Below are 6,000 nucleotides of genomic sequence, written 5' to 3' on the forward strand. Positions count from 1 at the left end.
CTGGTGCATCCTAGTCGCATCACATTGCAACTTAAACGCATTTTCGTCGAAAAAAGACGCCCGACACTAGCAGAGTAGCACAGGACCTGGTAGCTCACATGCTAGGCAAGTCTCAGTGTTGCGTATTGAGGCTAGATGTATGGAGAATAGGACACAATTATATACACGTGCCTGTATGTTTAATAACATTTTCCATATTTGGGGGCCTATTATTAATAAGCATTAATAACAATGTTTTTTTATAGATACTTTTGACCAAAAAAAATATTTTTTATTATTACAATTTAGGAATGAATCTTGCAGAGGCAGCAAAGCGATAATCAGTAGCCTCGGTGATACAGGCCTGGTTCACTAATTACTTTGCCGTGCCAATCTCAGGGGATCTTCAGATGTATGACCCAGCAAGCCGGTTCATGTATTTGCAGTGTAGATGAGAGACTTGGGTTTTGTTTCCACTAATAAAAGAAAATAAATACAACACATTATTGATAGCTAGTATCAATATAAAAAAAACAAATATAAATATCTAAAATATATCGTTCTCTGAAAAACTTAGATTACAATGACAGATCAAGTATTACAGTGGTACATGTCAAAGATTTTATGCGGCCCGACAGTGTGGGCCCAAATATATATAATATGCGGCCCACACTCCTGCCACGATCAGAGCTCAGCTCTGATCGGGCAGTGTTTACTTTATTTAAAACTGGAAACGCTGGTCTCTGGAGCGATCAGAGACTAAAGAAGCCTCCGATCACTTTAGAGGCCAACGTTCCCAGTGATGCAGCGCGCGTGTTACGTCATGATGTGACCCACACCTGCTGCTCTGGATCCAGTCAGCTGCAGCGTCTATGCGTGTGGTGAGCGATGAAGGCGGGGACTGGAGCGGTCCCTAGCAGCCATCATGAAGAAAGGTAAGTACTGCACAGGTGAGTTGGGTCTGTTCTATACTGGGAGGGGGCACAGCATAAGGGGCACTACTAGGGGAATTGCTGGGGGCACAACATAAGGTGCACAAGGGGGGCATTACTGGGGGAACAGCATAAGGTGCACTACTAGGGGCACTGCATACAGGAAATTACTGGGGGCTCTGCATAAGGGGCATTACTGGGGACACAACATAAGGGGCATTACTGGGGCACTGCATAAGGTGCACTACTAGGGGTACTACTGGGGGCACTGCGTAAGGGGCACTACTAGGGACATAACTGGGGGCTCTGCATAAGGGGCATTACTGGGGGCACTGCATAAGGGGCACTACTAGGTACATTACTGGGGTCACAACATAAGGGGCATTACTGGGGCACTACTGGGGGCACTGCATAGGGGGCATTGCTTAATGGGCACAACTTCAGGGGGCATTGCATAAGGGACTCTAATACAGGGGGGAATTGCATAAGGGGCACTACTACAGGGGGCACTGCATTGGTTTTTATTAATAATAAGCCTTTTAAAATTGCATATAAGACTTTTTTTTGTTGCAGCCCATACTCTTAAACCTTGAATATTCGGCCCGGTTGGTATTTTGAGTTTGACATGCCTGTACTAGTGCAACGCTTGTTAAATAGACTAAGGATCCTTTTCCCATAGTTCCTCCACAATTTCTGTGATGGATGTAGAGAAAAAAACAACACTTCCCCCAGATGTAAGTAAAAGGGAAGAGAGCCTCCAATAGTGTACTAAAGTTTTAATTCAAGGTAAAACATATAAAATCATGTGCAAAGATGCAAGAAGCAGCAATAATAAAGGTGGACTCTATCAGATGTTGTGGTCTATTATACAATAATAGACAAAAAGGCATAAAATACAGGTATCCAGGCGTCCCCAGCAACCACCTCTATGTTCAGCCCAAATAGGAAGGCAGGTCCACCCAAAATGTAGATTCCACTGGAGCACTACACTGACGCGTTTCAACACTTCCTGTGTCTTTCTCAAACACTTTATATAAGGGGAGTTGTGTAAGCAGCCTCTTTGTGCTTTAAGCAGTGGTTGAGTCTCACCTTCCCACCCACAACACCTTGCTTGTTTGATGTCTGCTAATGTGACTTTTTATTAATGTAGAGGAGGTGCAGCAAGGCGGATGAGGGCTGAATTTTCGGTGACCTGCTGTGACGCGTGAGGCTTTGTGGGGCACTGACTCTCCATTAAATTGCCAGTTTGTTCCACCTTGTATGGGGGACATGGGCGCTTTTTCGGGGAATTTTCGGCTGTGCCCAGGAGGGGAAGTACGTCTCCCACAACGCAAGTGTGACGGTAGAGGAGAACGATATAGCCATCCCCCAAGAAATTACTGGAGGGGGTGTTTTAGTCATCCCCTAACATGGATAAATATGGAGAGGCTAGAACCAAGATTTCAGTGCCTCTTGGCTAATTAAATTAGCTAACTAAATAATAGTTTGATTTTTAGATCAAAGCTACAGCGTCTATGGCTTTAATTCATGTAGCTGAATTGGTTAAAGCCAGAATTAATTAAGTTAAAGGGTGTTGGGTGTTGGTGTTCGGGTCTTTAGCTTATTAGAGGTAAATTGGTTATAAGCTAAGTTGAATAAAGTTAAGGGGGTTTTATGTGATTATCAACAATAACAATAAACCAATGGAGATCTTAGATATACTATTTAGTCTTTCCAATATTACATTTGTGAAACAGAATAATTAATACCATAAAGTAAAATAAAGTTGGCCATAACTGTACGTCAAATTTATAGATGAATATTACATAAAACATAGCAAGTAATCAGTTGTATGATTTGGTTTAGAATAGAGATAACTATATAGTCATATAATATACAATAAACTGTGATCAGTTTCTGCATGAAGATGTATAATAATATACTGTATAAAATGATTTGCTTATCTTACACAACCATCACCACTTTCAGAGGCAATGTAAACAGAAAACACTAGAAAATCGTCAAAAAATAAGAATAACTTTGAAAAGTTCATTTCCTAGTTTAGAATGATGAATGAACCTTTTATTTACATAAGAGCTCTTTTCCGTGAAGCTACTTTAAACAGCGTGCAGTGTGACATCTCGGCCTGGCTGCTCTCTCTTGGTGCCTGAAGCACCAAGAAACATTTAGGTTGCATTGAGAAGGAGAGTGAGAGGGGTATGAGACCTTTGAGTATGTCACATTGAGACACCATGTATGAAGATAAAAGGAGACAGATATACGGGTACTAGCATTCTCTCTCATCCTTTCAGTTGCATGGCTTAAACACAATGCCAGATTGACCTATTCCCATACAGAATGAGGTTGAAAAGGTTTTGCTATGGATCCATGTCAAGAGCTGTAAGCCAGACGTGGCTTAGTGTTGCTGAAGCAGAGCATGCTAGAATTACTTTTATAAGGTTTTTGACAGCCGTAGCCTCTCCCAGGTTAAATGTTTCTTGGCTGTTTGCGGAACTAGGACTGCATGATGCATATAGCTTTGTGACAAGGTCGATCCTCTCTCCCTGTAACCTTTCTTTGTCTAACTGCCTTCTCTCTCCTTCCACATCATTCACTTATCACCTCAACCTTCTTCGACACTGGAAAGGTCAGGCCCTTCTCAGCACGGTGCAGAAACAATCTTGCCAACAGTCACGTGATGTTAAAAACATATTGCTACTGTCATGACAATTGGTACAGTATTCTTAGAGAAATAAAGAATACACAAGGCATGAGAGTGTTTATAAGAAGGTGCAATATTACATTTATAGACTAGAAGAAACATATTCACGCTGTAAAAGTAAAATTAATATATAGTTAGTTACATAATGTTTCACAGTAGTAACCATTGCTATTTATTTAAAAATGTGTTTCATCAGTATCTACAGTTAAGAGTTAAGACACTTCTTTGCCCCCAAAATCCCTGCAAAGACATTAACTTATTTGAACGTCACTGTCTGTGCAATCACAAACTATCACAAACAGCATTATTAATGCCCCAGGTCACTTTCAAAATCTGTGCCTTTTCGTTAAGCTGCATCGGTGTAATGGCTTCTAGGCAACTGGAGATGTCCAGATCCTACTATCACTGGAGTTCAACTCCACATGTGTAGTTCGCTGGTGATCTTTCTCAGTTCAGATCTCGAACCCTTAGTTCTTTAAAATCAAATCTCACCTAACAGTCAGTGCTAGGTGATTGCTCTGTGATCCCATGCACAATCCGCAAACCTTATAAAGTGAACCTGGCTTCTGGTTATTGTCCTGTCTAACTATCACTCTATGTGTTGCTTAATTTGTCTCCCTGTGCACAACCCACCTTCTAATCCCAGGATCCTGGATATTTTTGAGTCCCAAAAAAATCTGGTATTATAATCAGTAAATCCATAGTATTACAGGATTCAAAACAAACTGTGGATTGGGCAGGGGACAGTGGGATAATATTTACCCTCTCAGTTCCGGTTGCATTATCCAGTCTTCTCAGATTCTCTCAGCTGCCCGTAGAATAGATGGAGTCCCATATTGAAGTTTCTCTCAGTCACTGATAGGCTGGGAAATAATCTCTATGGGACATGCTACCAGCGAATTAGAGACTGAGAGCAGCTGCATCACAGGACTACAGCTCTTCTACTGCAGCTGGGCTTGGGAGAGGACTGGACAATGCACCCGACAAAAAGTAAGCCCCTTCTGAGCACCTCTAATCTCGGGTTTTGTAAATAATTTCGGGAATGAAATCCCTAAACCTGCCTCTACTAAGTGGACTACTTTTTGCCTGATACTAACTTGTTGCCTGTATACCAGACCTTTGGATTTATGACAGGACTATGCTTCTACCTTATCCTTGCCTATCATTGTTTACCTTTTTGTATACCGGACCTTTGGACTTGTATTTGTACTACCCTTTATCTAATTTCTACCTGCAAACAATCACTTGCTGTGTCCCGACCTTGAACTGTCCGACTACACTCCTGACACTTCCAGACAGGTGAGCAAGGGTGCATCTGCTACTGGAGTGCAACTTTACAATTAAAGGTGACACAATACCATATAACCTGTGACAGGAACCTCATAACCTCTATTTATCATTTATTGGTAATATCCAACATAAATAACAAATACAATTATGAATCCAACTGGAATTAGAATTTAAATGTGGCCCTGGATGTAGAGGACTGGCCAGACATATGGTCAGGAGTTGAAAACCATCTATTAGCATATACTTACAAAAAAAATACATATAAGCTCCTATATCACTGGCGCATACTTACAAAAAGTTGAATAAGCTATATCTGAGTGTTTCTGCCCTGTGTTGAAGAGATTGTCAAGAGCCAGACTTGTTTCTTCATAGATGGTGGTTGTGCCCTGTTATAAAGAGATTTTGACCTGAAGTTCAAAACCTTATAGCAAGTACAGTATAACAGCCACAGATGTTCCATTTCAACTGAAACAAACTTTACTCCCTCTACCTTTTCCTGACCTTCCTAAACATCTAAACAAATTCATTAGACATGTGTTAAGGGCATCCAATTGTTTGATAGCTGGATCCAAGAAAAACCAAAGTTGACAACTATAGCTGCCCTTAGGAGAAAAATGTGTTATTTGTCTAAAAGGTAGCTTATAACTACTTTTGAGGAACTGCTCTTTAAAACCAGGGTATATGTACTCAATTTTATAATATACCATCTTTACTCTTAGGGGTATATTTACTAAATGTCGATTTTAATCGATTTTAAATCAATCAACATCGATGTTGTGTGTCTGGGGCCACGTATGGACGATAGCGACATCATCCATCAGCCGTGCATGCCGCTCAACTTGCTCGATATTGAGCAGGTGTTGCTATAGGGAGCGGGTGGCTATAGTTGTCGGTGAGTTGGTGGTGTGCTGGATGTTGATAATCGAACATCCAGCACACCAGGGAGGGTGCAGGACGATCAGCCAGCGATATCGTATCACTGGCTGATCACTACTGTACGTGTGTACGCACCAATAGGCATGGGAAGACACAAAAAAAACATACAAGATAGTGCAGGTCAATCTTCAAAAACACAATTTAATAGTAGATTGCACTTAC

The sequence above is a fragment of the Taudactylus pleione genome, unplaced genomic scaffold (genome assembly GCF_031769625.1).
Source record: "Taudactylus pleione unplaced genomic scaffold, aTauple2 ptg000330l, whole genome shotgun sequence".
Classification (NCBI taxonomy): Eukaryota; Metazoa; Chordata; class Amphibia; order Anura; family Myobatrachidae; genus Taudactylus; species Taudactylus pleione.